The 16757-nt window shown below is 39.2% G+C and overlaps 1 long non-coding RNA gene across 1 annotated transcript in view; it reads right to left on the reverse strand.

Moving 5' to 3' along the window:
* Positions 1-16757, reverse strand: part of LOC131998128 (uncharacterized) — a 214003-nt gene that overhangs the window by 43046 nt on the left and 154200 nt on the right. Inside the window, exon 2 of the long non-coding RNA XR_009398590.1 lies at positions 15618-15651. This is a non-coding gene — a long non-coding RNA (uncharacterized LOC131998128). The remainder of the gene's footprint in view (positions 1-15617; positions 15652-16757) is intronic.

Genomic DNA, 16757 nt, shown 5'->3' on the forward strand with positions numbered 1-16757 from the left:
AACCGGACAGATTTGCTGACTATTGCTATAAGGGGCTCAAATGAAAGGTATTTGTGAATAGAAAACGAATTAGATATCGAATTTCGGTGCGAAGTGTTTGGCCCCCTTAAACCAATGGTAATATGGGGCTTAAATAAAGAATATTTAAGAATAGAGCACGATGCCGAGACTTTTTCAGGGCTACCTGCTTTCCCACAACTTTCCCACCACTTTCCAGGCCCCATTTTCCCACCCACTTTTAGGACCAAGTTATTGGCGATCCATCCCTTCCGCAAAACACCTCCCCCAATGGGACGTATTTGCTCCGCATTGCATTATAGGGCCCAATAAAAGATATTTTAGAGTAGAACACGAATCTGATATATATTTTCAAGTTACTGCGTGAAATTGATACGCACTATCGGGTCCAGTTTACTGGGGGTCCACACCACCCTCTAAACCCACCAACCAACACCCGGAGCCTTCCCACTCCCAAAAACCTCATGAGAATATAGGGCTCAAACAAAGTCTGTTAAGAACGGAGTACATCTAGCATCCAAACTTTAATAACGCAGCGGAACGGGCCGTGTTCAGATAGTTATATATATTCTTGATCATCTTGACATTCTAAGTCGATTTAGCCCTGTTCGTCCGTTTGTTGAAAGCAAGCTTACATTCGAAGGAATAAAGTTAGGCGATTGAAATTTCGCACGAATACTTTCTTTTAGTGTGAATCTTGGATCCTGGATCTTGACTTCTAGAGCTTCTAGAAACCACAATTCATATCCGATTTGGCTGAAGTATTTTATTTTTGCTTCCAACAGCTGTGCTAAGTATTTTCAAATCGGTTTATAACATGCTGTAGTTTCCATATAAACCGATCTCGGATCTTGATTTCTTAAACCACTAGAGGGCGCAATTATTATCCGATTTGGCTGAAATTTTGCAAAACGGCTTCTCCCATGACCTTCAATATACGTGTCAAATATGGTCGGTCTATAGCCTGATACAGTCCCCATAAAAACCGATCTCCCTATTTTATTTCTTGTGCCTCTAAAAGGCGCAATTCTAATTCGAGTTGGATGAAATGTTGCACAATGACTTCTAATATGGTCTACAATATTCATTTCAATTATGGTTCGAATCGGACTATAACTTGCTATGCTATTGGGTTGCCCAAAATGTAATTGCAGATTTTTTAAAAGAAAGTAAATGCATTTTTAACAAAACTTAGAATGAACTTTAATCAAATATACTTTTTTACACTTTTTTTCTAAAGCAAGCTAAAAGTAAAAGCTGATAACTGACAGAAGAAAGAATGCAATTACAGAGTCACAAGCTGTGAAAAAATTTGTCAACGCCGACTATATGAAAAATCCGCAATTACTTTTTGTGCAAACCAATATAACCAGTAACATAGCAATTTTATCCTTTATTTGCCTAAAAAGAGATACCGGGAAAAGAACTCGAAAAATGCGATCCATGGTAGAGGGTTATATATAGTAGGGTTATAGATTCTATATAGATTAGTAGGGTTATAGATTCGGCCCGGCCTAACCAGGTACGCTTTTACTTGTTTTATTTTACTGCAGCTTTAAAGGTCATAATGTAGGACATATCGTGGGAAAATCTTTCAAGGTTCTATTCAGTATATCAATAGGAATGCAAAATTTAAGTCTGACTATATTTCAACTAGGCTCCAGGCATTAAATGTAGCACGCAGACTCGGTGGTGTAGGGTATTATATAGCCGGTTCCGGCCTACTTTTGCCTTTCCTTACTGGTCTTTACTAAGTACTGTAAACCGATCTCACGATTTTATTTCCTTAGCCAATTTTAATGAATTCCACTTTGGTCTCCCACAGGTAAACCAAGTATGGCCCCAATCGGTTCATGAAAATTTTCCACTTTCACAGATGACGTTCGGAAACATTATCAACAGTGATGCCAACCCGAAAAATTGCAAATGCAAATTTTGCCCATGAACATTCCACTAAGGAACAGGGGCAAACTTCTCACATATCAAAGAGTGCAGTCCGATTCAAGTTTTAAGCTTAATGTAAGGGCCTCCTTTTTATAGCCAAGTCCGAACGGCGTGCCGCAGTGCGACACCTCTTTGTAGAGAGGTTTTACATGACATAGTACCTCATAAATGTTGCCAGCATTGGGAGGGGAAAACCACCGTTGGAAATTTCTTTGATAGTCTCGCCTGGATTCGAATCCAGGCTTTCAGAGTCATGGGCGGACATGCTAGCCTCTGCGGCACGGTGGCCTCCGAAAAATTTCATACCTAATAATTCACCCTCTATTAGGGTGTCCAGAGACAGGTTGAAGACTTTGGTAATGTACTTGGTTCCTGGTACGTACAGGTTCCGTAGTATCAGTGTGGAGACCTAATTGGGGACCAGCTTTTTTAGTTGTGAATAATATTCGTAACTTCATCCACAGTCTATTATTTTGGTTGTTCATCGGCTTGAAGATCACAAATTCTACGAATGGCTCACGTTCATGCTTTTTTATACCCACCACCATAGGATGGGGTTATACTAATCTAGTCATTCCATTTGTAACATCTCGAAATTATCGTTTAAGACCCCATAAAGTATATATATTCTTAATCGTCTCGACATTATTAGTCGATCCAGCCATGTCCATCCCTCCGTCCGTCCGTCTGTCGAAATAGTCATAGCGTTCGAACGCGCAAAGCTAGCCGCTTGAAATTTTACACAGATACTTAATATTGATGTAGGTCGTTGGGGATTGCAAATGGGTCATATTGGTTCCGATTTAGATATAACTCCCATATAAACCGATCTCCCGATTTGACTTTTTGAGCCCGTGGAAACAGCAATTTCCGATTTGGCTGAAATTTTGCATACAGTATTCTGTTATAACTTCCAACGACTGTGCCAAGTACGGTCTTGACTTCATATAGCTCTCATATAAACCGATCTCCCGATTTTACTTCTTCAGCCGTTTCAAGCCGCAATTCTTTACCGATTTTGCTGAAATTTTGCATGTGGTGTTCCCTTATGAATTCCAACAACTCTGTCAGGTACGGTCCGAATCGGTCAATAAACTGATATTGCTCCAATATAAACCGATCACCCGATTTGGCTTCTTACAAGCAGCAATTTTTGTCCGATGTGGCTAAAACTTAGCATGTAGTGTTTTGTTATGACTTTCAATAACTGTGCCAAGTACGGTCTAAATCTGTAGTTTCGAAAATGGGCTATATCGGACTATACTTTGATATAGCCCTTTAAAGACCGATCGCCCGATTTTGGGTATAAGGTTCATAAAGCCATATTTATCAGTCAATTTCGCTGAAGTTTGGCACACTGGGTGGTATTTATACCTCCATATACTCGCCGACTATGGTTTAGATCGGACTATATCTTAATATAGCCATCATAGAGACCGATCCCCAGAATAAAGGCTTCAGGTCCAGCAAATTCATATTAATTATCCGATTACACTGACATTTTTGCAGTGTTTTTATCTCTGAAGTCCGTGCCAAATATGGCTTAGATAGGATAAGTTTGAGAGATCGCTCTTTGTGGGGGATCCGTTGAAGGTTATTGTTCCATAACTAGACTATTTATTACCCGATTTTACTGAATTTTGTTACAGAAGGCTTTGTTAAACTCCTACGTATCCTACCTCATATATCATGCAGATAGGATACCACATATATATCGACCTCCCGATTTACGGACTTGAACCCATATAAAACCGATTTTTTAACTGATTTCATTAGAATTTGGAACAGTAATTGTGACGAGTTTGGTTCAGAACAGAAAACATTTCAATATAGCAACTATGGGTGAAGTAAATCATATTTCATCGAATTTTTACGAAATGTTGTTTATTTAACTCGAGATGGTAGGTATCGGCACGGCCAAACTTAATGCCTTATAGCAGGTTTTATATAATGTCGACAAATTTAGCAAAATATGTGTTGTATTTACAGGTTTTTCTTAAGATAAAAAACTGCCCTTTTAGTTTAAAATATTTATTTGGTTTTTTGCAGTGCCTCTTGCTTCAATCATAACATATTAAAAAATTATTCATTTCACAGGATGTTTCCCAAATTCCTTTTCCATTTTACATATGCAGCACTTAATTGAATTTCCTTCCAATCGAAATCAAACTAATCACCATCATCATCATCCTTGTTTACGAATAAATGAATGCCCTATAAAACATGACCACGGGGCTATTCATTCTGCCATGTAGTTCAGTTCATTATTGTCGCAAAGCATGCTGACTCTGTTTCTGTTTAACTCAATGGCTTCTATTTAAGTTTGATGGAAATCATTTGTGCTCCAATTGTTAGTTAGAACCATTTGAATAGTGGCTATGCATTTCATTAGGAGGAAACGTTTTTTGCAACGGACAGACACAAAAATGGACACAAAACAAATAATTGCGTTAGCTATCGCTGTGCAATGGCGGCAGTAAGCCAACAGCCCAAAGGTGTCATTGGTGATTTCCTATTGACCAAAGAGGCTGCAAATAACATATCCGTTTCCGGCTAACAGGATGCTGTAGCATCCGTTGCCACAGCCATTACAGTCGATAACGAAGGCAAACCGATGATGTTGATGTCAATGATATTGGCGTCAATGATAAAATCGAATTATTTCTCTTCCTCACCCGAGTACATCAACAATTGAATTTGTAGCAAAATAGTCTCCAACTAGTTTAGAATTAGATGAACATAATTCGTTTTGCTGTGTGCTCAAGTCGAGCATTGAGCACCACATTGCAAAAGCCTTGAAACTATTGATGAGACAGTGTATGTAATATCAAAGCAATAAGAAACGAAATAAACAGGTAACATGATAGAGAATCACTTGCGATTAGATAGATAAAGATTGTAGTTAAATTTGTCAGAGCCAAACTTATTTAACCGCTATAAGCAAGGGCGGGTTATATTCGACCGGAGCGAATCTTGGAAACCCACCACGATGGATTCTCCTAAAAGTTTCCACAAAGAATTTGCACCGGACGTTACACGATTGTTGGAATTCGTAACAGAACGCTTCGTACAGAATTTCAGCTCCATGGGAAAAAAATTGGGTGTTCCAGGGGCTTGAGATGGCAAATCAGGAGATCTATATCAAGCTATACACCGATTTGTTGGAAGTCATAACAGAACCATACGTGCAAAATAATAGCACAATCGGATAACAACTGCGGCTTTTAGGAACTCAAGATGTTATACTTGACAAGTTTGTTGGAAGTCGTAACGAAACACTATGTGCAAAATTTCAGCCCAATCGTTTAATAATTGCAGCTTCTAGGAACTCAACAAGTCAAGTCGAAGGACCACTTTATATGGGAGCTATTATCAAATCTGAACGACCCACATCAATAAGAAGTATCTGTGTAACATTTCGTGCATTTAGCTCTACGCGTTAGACCGCTATCGTGATTTCCACAAACGGACGGACAGACGGACTTGGCTAAATCGACTTAGAATGTCTAGATGATCAAGAATATATACAGTTTATGGGGTCGCAGATTAATATTTCCAGGTGTTACAAACAGAATGACTAGACTAGTATACCTCCCATCCTATGGTGGTGGGTATAAAAAAATTTGATTTGAAGGAGAAATTTCCTAACATTTTGTTCTCTAACAAGACATATTTCCCAATTGAGAAATTCGGAAACTCCCTGTTCACTTAACCGAGAGTGCGCTTCTTCCATTTAGCGACTTAGCTCGTTTTTGGGCTCAATGGGTGCGTAAATAAGCAGAATTTTCGATTTTGGAGAAAATATCAGCCAGATGCATAGCTACCAGAATATCAGCCAGAGGCATAGCTACCAGCCAGAAGCTACCAATGCATCCAGAAAAAGTCACAGTTTGGAGCGGTTTATAAGATGGTGGCATCATTTGTCCGTACTGCTTCAAAGATTATGCGAATCGTAACGTAACTGTAAATGGTGAACGCTACCGTGACATTCTATCCACCTTTTTATACAAACCACCGAAGGATGGGGTATATTCATTTTGTCATTCCGTTTGCAACACATGGACATATAGATATTGAGCTGAAACTTTGCACAGCATTTTTTTTTTTTTTTGTCCAAAAGCAGGTTATGTTCTAAGATGGATTATTCGGACTTTATCTTGATCTAGCCCCCATATAGACCGATTCGCCGTTTTAAGGTCTTAGGCTCATAAAAGCCACATTTATTATCCGATTTCGCTGAAATTTGGGACAATGAGTTGTGTTAGGCCGTTTGACATACTTCCTCAATTTGGCTCAGATCGGTCTAGGGTTGGATATAGCTGCCATATAGACCGATCCGCCATTTTAGGGTCTTAAGCCCGTAAAAGCCACATTTATTATCCGATTTTGCTGAAATTTGGGACAGTGAGTTGTGTTAGGCCGTTTGATATACTTCCTCAATTTGACCCTGATCGGTCTAGGTTTGGATATAGCTGCCATGTAGACCGATCCGCCGATTTAGGGTCTTAAGCCCATAAAAGCCACATTTATTATCCGATTTTGCTGAAATTTCGGACAGTGAGTTATATTAGGCCATACGACATCTCACTTCAATTTGACCCAGATCGGTCCAGAGCCATATCCAGCTGCCTTATAGACCAACTTCTCGATTTAAGGTTTTGGGCTCATAAAAGGCGCATGTATTGTCCGATATTGCCGAAATTTGGAACAGTGAGTTGTGTTTGGCCTCTTGACATATTTGTGCAATTTGGCCCAGATGTGTTCAGATTTGGATAAAACTGCCATATCGAACGATCTCTCGATTTGAGGTTTTTGACCCATAAAAAGGGCATTTATTGTCCGATATTGCCAAAATTTTGGACAATGAGTTAAGTTAGGACCTTCGACAGTCCTCTTTAATTTGGCTCAGATCGGTTCAGATTTCGATAAAGCTGCCATATAGACCGATCTGGCGATCTTGGCCCCATAAAAAAGCACCTTATAATCCAATTATGCTGAAATTTGACGCAGTGACTTATGTTAGGCATTTTGACAGCCGTGTCGTATATGGTACAAATCGGCCCATAACCTGATGTAGCTGTCATATAAACCGATCTGGGGTCTTCACTTCTTGAACCTCTCGAGATCGCAATTCCTGTCCGATTTGGTTGAAATTTGGCATGACGTGTAACGTTATGACTTCCAATAACTGTGCTAGGTATGGTTCAAATCGGTCTACAACCTGATTTAGCAGCCATATAAACCGATCTTGAATCTTGATTACTTGAGCCACTAGAGGGCACAATTCTTATCCGAATTGGCTGAAAGTTAGCGTGTCGTATTTTGTTATGATTTCCAACCAATGTGTTAAATATGGTTGAAATTGGTCTATAACTTGATAAAGCTGCCACATAAACCGATGCCACATAAACAATGGGATCTTGACTTCTTGAGCCTCTAGAGGGCGTAATTATTATCCGGTTTGGCTGAAATTTTGTAAAACGTCTTCTCCCATGATCTTCAATATACGTGTCAAATATGGTCTGAATCGGTCTCCCAAAAAAACCAATGTCCCTATTTCATTTCTTGAGCCTCTAAAGGGCGCAATTCTTATTCGAGTTGAATGAAATGTTGCACAATGACTTCTACTATGGGCTACAAATTCATTTCAATTATGGTCTGAATCGAACTATTGTATAACTTGATATATCTCCAGTAGCATATCAATTCTTTTCTTTTGTCCTTTATTTGCCTAAAAAGAGATACTGGGAAAAACTCGAAAAATGCGATCCTTGGTGGAGGGTATATGAGATTCGGCCCGGCCTAAATTGGCACGATTTTTCTTGTTATACCCTACATCACTACTGTGTAGGGTATAACAAGAATAATACAGGGTATTATTTAGTGACTGGGTGTTATAAACTACCCAAAAGGAAGAGAGATAGACCCATTGATAAGTATACCGATCGACTCAGAATTACTTTCTGATTCGATTTAGCTATGTCCGTCTGTCTGTCCATGTTAATTTGTGTACAAACTACAGATCGCAATTTTGATTCGATCGTCTTAAAATTTGGTATGGGCATGTTTTTCGGCCAAGAGACGAAGCCTATTGAAATTGGAAAAGATCGGTTCAGATTTGGATATAGCTCCCATATATATGTTCGTCCGACTTTCAGTAATACTGCAATAAAATGGTTATTTATTAACCGATTCTCTCGAAATTTGGCAGGAAGGATTTTTTTATGACTCCCGACATAACGAATGAATTTCATCGAAATCAGTTTATATTTGGATACAGCTCCCATGGATACAGTTCGTCTGATTTGCCATAATACTGCAATAAAATGGTGATTTGTTAACAGATTCTCTTGAAATTTTGCACGAAGGATTTTCTCTTGACTTTCGACATTAGTGGTGAATTTCATGGAAATCGGTTCAGATTCAGATATAGCTGTCATATATGTATATCACCCGATTTTCACTTCTAGAGGCATTGAAATCGCATTTTTTGCCAAAATTTTGCACAACGTTTTCATCGACTACTACAACAATATCTTAGAAGTTTGCTCGTAATAGGTTCATAATATTTAGATATAGCTCCCATATATATGTTCGTCAGATTTTGGGTAATTTGCATTAATGTTGTCATTTGTCAACCGTAGTTATTACAGCTTGAACATATTTGCTCGAAATTTGATACGGATTGTTTAAGAACCCATCTGAAAATATCCACAGAGATCCATCAAAATTGGTTCAGAATTGGATATAGCTCCCACATTGTACTTATAGGGTCGGTGTAGGGTATTATACAGTCGGCACCGCCCGACTTTTGTCCTTCCTTACTGGTTTTAAAGTTGTAGTAGCCGCAATTTAGGACCTATCGTGGGAAAATCTTTCAACGTTCTATTCAATATATCAATAGGTATGCAAAATTTAAGTCTGACTAGATATCAACAAAGGTTCCAGGCATTAAAAGTAGCACACAAACTCGGTGGTTTAGGGTATTATATAGTCGGTTCCGCCTGACTTTTGCCTTTCCTTACAGGTTTTTATTCGATTTGGCTGAAATTTTGCACAGGGTCTTTTACTAGGACCTGCAAACCGATCTCCCGATTTTACTTCTTGAGCCCCCAGAGGGAATTTCGGAATTTTACACAATGGCATCTACTATGATCTCTAGCATCCAAGACCAGTACGACCCCCTTCGATTCAATATCCTTTATTTGCCTATAAAGAGATACCAGGCGAAGAACTTGACAAATTCAATCCATTGTGGAGGGTATATAGCGATTTTACTTGTTGTTTGTTATCAGTGGTGGAGATCGCATTTACTACCAAATCATCGCAACATTTTTCACCTGTTACTTTTTCAATCCAAAGACTATAAATTGACCTTTTTAAGCCGAAACTAACAATTCTCAAAACTGGGCTTATGTTCTCATACCAAATAAAGTTAACTAACTCGTAGCACATAGTTTGTCTTTAATGTAATTTTTTGATTAAACTTATATCTCAGGCTCTGACATGTCTTAGGCTTTGACATATCTCAGGCTTCACTTTTATCAACCAACGAGTTTTTCATTAAAAACTAACTTGAATGTTTACAATCAACTAAGCAATAACTAGAAAGAAACCCCAAAGTGATCCACAATATCTCATTTAAGTTTTTTATTCGTTTCCCTCCACAAGCTGAGGTAATTTCAATGTCCAAATTGAAAATAGCATATTGAATTTTAAGTTCTCACTTAAAATTCAATATGCAAGTCTCTGAAAAGTAAGATACAAACTTTATCCAACTCCTGATATTCGATGCCAAAAACTCTTGGGGTCATGTCAATTACAATAACTTTCAGTTTTGATATTGTTTTACTCTGTGGCTGTGCCTTCAGGTCTCGCTCACAAGACAAAGACAGCTGCGAGGTCAACACATATCATAACAATCCTTGCCAAGAATCCTTGTACCCTTTGCACCATGAACAACAGAGAAATGTGTCAGTCATGCGTAACTGTCGTATGGTGCAAAACACATAGCCAGCTGACTGGCATGTGAGGCCAACAAAACAGTTTTGAAATTGTGGCAGAAATAAGTCAATTTTGACACCAACATATGACAAATGTTATAAACTTCCTGTTGATTAGTTAAGACCTTCCGCACATTCTCTCCATACCACCACTGTGTGAAATATAGTGCGTGTGCAAGTGTGTGTGTGTGTGTGTGTGTACTAAGGCACATCTATCTCTTTGGCATGTCTTGCTGTCTTATTTGGACCAACCAACTTCTTGCAAACAGAGGAATTATATCTTTAAAATGACATCAAACTCAATTTAAGTTTTTCAAAAGAGCAAAACTCTTTTCGAACTATTCGATATTACTTGTTGTCCCTCCTTTTTTGTCTGAAGGCAACACACACAAACCCTTTAAAAAGTATCATAAACTACTGCTAGGAAAACTCGGCCAAGGCAAATCCTGGTGCTGATGAATGCGTGGTCCTTTGACTAAAGAAGATGTTAACGGAAATGACTATGACTATGCCACCAATATGATACCTTTTTGTAGCAAAAACCCAGCAACAGTGGTCAGAAACAAAACCGCGTAAATAGCTTTAAATTTTCCTAAAAAAATTTTTAAATAAATTCGACTTTAACAGTCGACACAGCCGAGGACGGCAAAACGGCAGACAAATTGGCCGCAGAGGCCACACAGGAAGATGATAAGACGTTAAAACATTTCATATTTCAATGTTCGGCTTTCGGGGCTATCAGAATCCTGCACCTAAGTGCCGATACGAAACCAGACGTGAACCAACTTCGGAGCATAGAGGGAAAACGATTTAGGATTTTGTGGGCAGCACGGAATTCCTGACAAAGATTTCTTCGGGGTTACTTTTCGCATTCAATTTTCGCACAAGTCGATTACTAGCTTAGAATGCGCATTCTCGTTTCAGCCTAACCTACAATAGATAGCCAAAGCAAAAGATTGATGAAAGCCGTTGCCGCCACGCCATTATCCTGTAATACAAACCAACATGTTGTGTCCTTATTGTCTTCTCGATATTTTGATTTTGAACGCATAAGAGGCTAAATCTTTTTGGGTTCTTCTAACGTTTCGATTAAAAATACCACGGAGCTGTTTAAGTCCAATCATTCTCATTTAGCTGAAAATTGGCTGGCCAGAAGCTACATCTAAAAATAAACCGATCTGAACCATATACGACACGGATGTCGAAAAGCAAATTTAGCAAATTTCAGTGAAATCGGATTATATATGCCCCTTTTATGTGGCCAAGACTTTAAATCGAGATATCGGTCTTTATGACAGCTATATCCAAATCTGGACCGTCAAGTTGCAGAAAAGTGTCGAAGAGCCTAACACAACCCACTGTACCAAATTTCAGTAAAATCGGACGGTCCACATGGCAGCTATATCTAAATCTGGACCGATCTGTGGCATATAGCAGAAGAATGTCGAGAGGTTTAACTAAACTCTCTGTCCCGAATTTCGACGACATCAGAAAATAAATGAGCCTTTTATGGGCCCAAAGCCTTAAATCGAGATATCGGTCTATAAGGCAGCTATATCCAAATCTGGATCGATCTACGCCAACTTGAAGAAGAATGTCGAAGGGCCTAACGCAACTCACTGTCCCAAATTTCAGCAAAATCGGATCATAAATGAGGTTTTATGGGCTCAAAACCTTAAATCGAGAGATCGGTCTATATGGCAGCTATATCCAAATCTGGGCCGATCTGAGCCAAATTGAAGAGGGATGTCGAAGGGCCTAACACAACTCACTACCCCAAATTTCGGCGACATCGGACAATAAATGCGCCTTTGATTGGCCCAAGACCTTAAATCGAGAGATGGGTCTATATGGCAACTATATCCAAATCTGGATCGATCTGGGCCAAATTTAGGAGGGATGTCGAAGGGCCTAACAAAACTCTCAGTCCCAAATTTTAGCAATATCGGATAAAAAATTCGGCTTTTATGGGCCCAAGACCCTAAATCGGTGGATCGGTTTATATGGTAGCTATATCCAAATCTGGATCCATCTGGGCCAAATTGAAAAAGGATGTCGAAGGGCCTAACGCAACTCACTGTCGGCAAAATCGGATTATAAATGTGGGTTTTATGGGCCTAAGACCCTAAATCGGTGGATCGGTCTATATGGGGGCTATATCAAGATATAGGCCGATATAGCCCATCTTCGAACTTAACCCGCTTATGGACAAAAAAGAACCTGTGCAAACTTTCAGCTCAATATCTCTATTTTTAAAAACTGTAGCGTGATTTCAACAGGCAGACGGACGGACATGTCTAGATCGTCTTAGATTTTTACGCTGATCAAGAGTATATATACTTTATAGGGTCGGAAATGGATATTTCGATGTGTTGCAAACGGAATGACAAAATAAATAAACCCCCATCCTTCGGTGGTGGGTATAAAAAAGTAAGCTCGAAAAAGAAAATCTAAATCTACTTACAAAATCCTTAAATGTTTTCCAGGATTTTGTAGTCGGCTACATAGAGGGTTCTCTCGCTCTCAAGGAATATACAATGGTAGCATTTCTTAACATTGAAAGTAAAACCGATGTCAATCATGAAGGAGTTGGAGTTTCTAGGCATCAACTCTACCGTAAGAAAGTTTATTAATGACTTACTTACTGAAAGATGCATTACGGCAGGGTTGGGATCTGTGGATCTAAAAAGATGAGTCAGCAGAGGAACACCTCAAGGAGGATTACTGTCTCCTTTACTTTGGAATACAGCCATTAACAATATATTATTGTCTCTGGAAGAAAAAGTTAAAAAGTGGTCGCGTATGCTGATGACGTGGAAATTGCGGGGAAAGTTTCCCAGCACTCTAAGAGATATACTTCTAGAAGCTCTACGTGCAACAGCAAAGTGGGCTACCGAAAGTGGTCTGGGTATAAATCCTTGCAAGACAGAAATAGTTATTTTCAGCAGGAGACGCAAGTTGCCTACAGTGGAACCTGTCTCCTTGGGTAGAGAGAATGTTCTGTTTACAGAAAACGCAAAATACCTGGGTGTTTGGCTGGACAGGAAATTGAACTTCAAATCCAACATTTTGGCAAGGGCAAGAAAGGCCATACTTGCCCTATGCACCTGTTAGACAAATATTTGCAAAATTTAGGGGTTTAGACCGCGTGTCATGCATTGGGTATATACTGCAGTTGTCAGATCTATAATGCTATATGGTGTTGTGGTCTGGTGGACGGCACTTCAAAAGTCCACCTACTGCTCAATACACACCCGCAAGAGAATCATTGGCAAAAGTTGGGGGTTTAGACCGCGTGTCATGCATTAGGTATATACTGCAGTTGTCAGACCTATAACGCTATATGGTGTTGTGGTCTGGTGGACGGCGCTTCAAAAGTCCACCTACTGCTCAATACACACCCGCAAGAAAGCCATTGGCAAAAGTTGAGGGTTTAGACCGCGTGTCATGCATTGGGTATATACTGCAGATGTCAGACCTATAATAATGGGTGATTTTTTTGATAATAATGGGTGATTTTTTTGAGGTTAGGATTTTCATGCATTAGTATTTGACAGATCACGTGGGATTTCAGACATGGTGTCAAAGAGAAAGATGCTCAGTATGCTTTGACATTTCATCATGAATAGACTTACTAACGAGCAACGCTTGCAAATCATTGAATTTTATTACCAAAATCAGTGTTCGGTTCGAAATGTGTTCAAATTTTGACAAATTTTGTTCAGCGATGAGGCTCATTTCTGGTTGAATGGCTACGTAAATAAGCAAAATTGCCGCATTTGGAGTGAAGAGCAACCAGAAGCCGTTCAAGAACTGCCCATGCATCCCGAAAAATGCACTGTTTGGTGTGGTTTGTACGCTGGTGGAATCATTGGACCGTATTTTTTCAAAGACGCTGTTGGACGCAACGTTACGGTGAATGAACACATTTCGAACCGAACACTGATTTTGGTAATAAAATTAAATGATTTACAAGCGTTGCTCGTTAGTAAGTCTATTCATGATGAAATGTCAAAGCATACTGAGCATCTTTCTCTTTGACACCATGTCTGAAATCCCACGTGATCTGTCAAATACTAATGCATGAAAATCCTAACCTCAAAAAAATCACCCTTTATAGGGTGTTGTGGTCTGGTGGACGGCGCTTCGAAAATCCACCTACAGCTCAATACTTAACCGGATCCAACGGATGGCTTGTTTGTGCATTACAGCCGCACTGAGGACGACACCATCTTATGCACTGAATTTAATCCTACATCTTATGCATCTGGACATTGTGGCTACCCAAATTGCATCGACCACAGCCGTGAGGTTAAGAGAGCTCTCTCATTGGTCACGTGGTGGCTACGGACACTGTGTTATCCTTGATACAATATCCGATTTTCCAGGCAGTGTAGATTACACCCTACCTGAGTCGCTTCTGGATAAAAAGTGCTGTAACACTATTCCTGATAGAACCGATTGGAACTACGATATCCCTGGTAACAAAAGTTACATAGACTTGTACACGGATAGTTCCAAACTAAACGAAAAGGTGGGCTTTGGGGTGTATTCTAAAGATCTAGAACTGGTCATATCGAAAAGGTTAACTGAAAACTGCAGTGTGTATCAAGCAGAGAACCTTGCAATTAAGGAAGTGGTGGAATGGCTAAAATATAATGTCATTACGACGATTGGCATAAATATCTTCTCAGAGAGCCAGGCCGCCATTTAATCCCTGGAGAACGTATTTCTGAACACAAAAACCGCCCTCGACTATCGCAGATCTCTCAACGAGATGGCTGAACAGTTCAAAATTCACCTGTTCTGGGTGCCGGGCCACAGAGATATTCCAGTGAATTCTAAAGCAGACGAGCTTGCGAGACTAGGAACTACCCTACACATTCCAGTGATACTGGAATCTGTGGATATGCCTCTAGCGACATGAAAGCTAAGTTTTCAGGACCAGGCCCGAAGGACAACGAATGATAGGTGGTCACAAAGAGGGGGTCAACACTATGTGGACTAATCTAGACTTGAAGAGGTCTACTGCTTTGCTGTCATTGGCTAAAACAGAAGTCTCAGTCATTGTGTTCGTCATGACAGGTCACTGTCTAATGGGAAAACATGCTGACAGACTGAAGGTTGCTAGCAACGACTTTTGCAGAAGCTGTGAGGAAATCGAAGAAGAAGATACTATAGAACACCTTCTGTGTGTGTATCCCGCGTTAGCAGTCAAAAGGAGTTCCACTTTAGGTTCTCATTTCTTTGAGATTCTGTCTGATTTAGCGGATGTGAACATTGGCAAGTTATTGAGATTTTTAAAGCGATCTGGATGGTTCAACGGTAGAAACTAGAAGGCATCTTCCTTCTTCTGTTCCTGTGGTACCACAATGGACGAAAATGTCTAAGTGAGTCTGATGGCCGACTGCCACTTAAACCTAACCTACTTTTTTTTTGTATTTAGAGCGCACAACAAGCCGATTACCTGGACATACACCTATGTCCATAGTGTATGGTAAAATCATTATCTGTAAAATTCTGATACTGTTTCGCTCCTTGCTATCCTAATCCCTGTGTACTGCTAGTCTTTTCCCCACATTTAGTATATTAAAGGAGATATTGCATCCCCACAACACAGAAGCCTTTAAATAAATTCCTCTTGTAACTTACGAATTTCTAGTTTTAAATGTCAGTCCCTCGTTACCTGCAATAAAAAAGTGAAATTAGTTAATGGCATTTTAAACTATTTAAAATTACAATATCATAAAATATTCATTATTTTTACTTGAGTTATGCAGCAATAAATTACTTACGACTAAACTTTTGTACATTTGTTTTGTGTGCTTTTGCTTAATCAATACTAGATTAGTATTAATCATATCACCCGTATAATTTTTCACTGGCAATGTCATAAAACTTCAACACAATTCAAGATATCTAAGGTTTATTGCAGACGAATGCATAAAAATGAAAAGCCCAATGAAAATGAATATAAAATTTGAATGAAAGTGAATCCATTTAAGTCATTACAAAAAATAATTCCACATAACCCAGCAAACATTGGGGAAAACGAGCATTTAAATTTTATATTAAGATATTTTAGCTAGCTATTGAATATTTGGAATTTTAACAGCGTGCTAAGATCGGCCGGCCCGAATTTTATATACCCTCCACCATGGATATCATTTATCAAATTCTTTGAATGTTTTTTTTTTTTCAAATATATATGACCTATATCAAGTTATTGACCGAAATGGACCGTACTTGTCATACCATACAAGTCATAGAAATATACCAACTCTTAAATTTCAGGCAAATTGAGTAATAATTGCACCCTCAAGAGGCTCAGGAAGTCAAATTGGAAGATCGGTTTATATGGCAGCTGTATCAAGTTATGAACCGATTTAGACCATACTTGACACAGTTGGAAGTCGTACCCAAACGACACATGCAAAATTTCAGCCATATTGGATGAAAATTGGACCATCTAGGACGCAAGAAATCAAATCAGGAGAATGGCATAGACCATACTTTACACATTTGTTTGAAGTCGTGGAAAATTTCAGCCAAATTTGATAACAATTGCGCCCCCTGGAGGCTCAAGAAGTCCAATCGCCCGATCGGTTTATATGGCGGGCATATCAGGTTATGGCTGGTTTAGACCATACTTCTTGCAGTTGTTGGAAGTCCTAACAAAACGATGTGTCCAAAATTTCAGCCATATCGGATAAGAATTGCGCCTTATAGAAGCTCAAGAAGTCTAATCGGGATATCGATTTATATGGTATCAGGCTTTATATGGTTTATACG

Source organism: Stomoxys calcitrans, chromosome 5 (assembly GCF_963082655.1).
Source record: "Stomoxys calcitrans chromosome 5, idStoCalc2.1, whole genome shotgun sequence".
NCBI lineage: Eukaryota > Metazoa > Arthropoda > Insecta > Diptera > Muscidae > Stomoxys > Stomoxys calcitrans.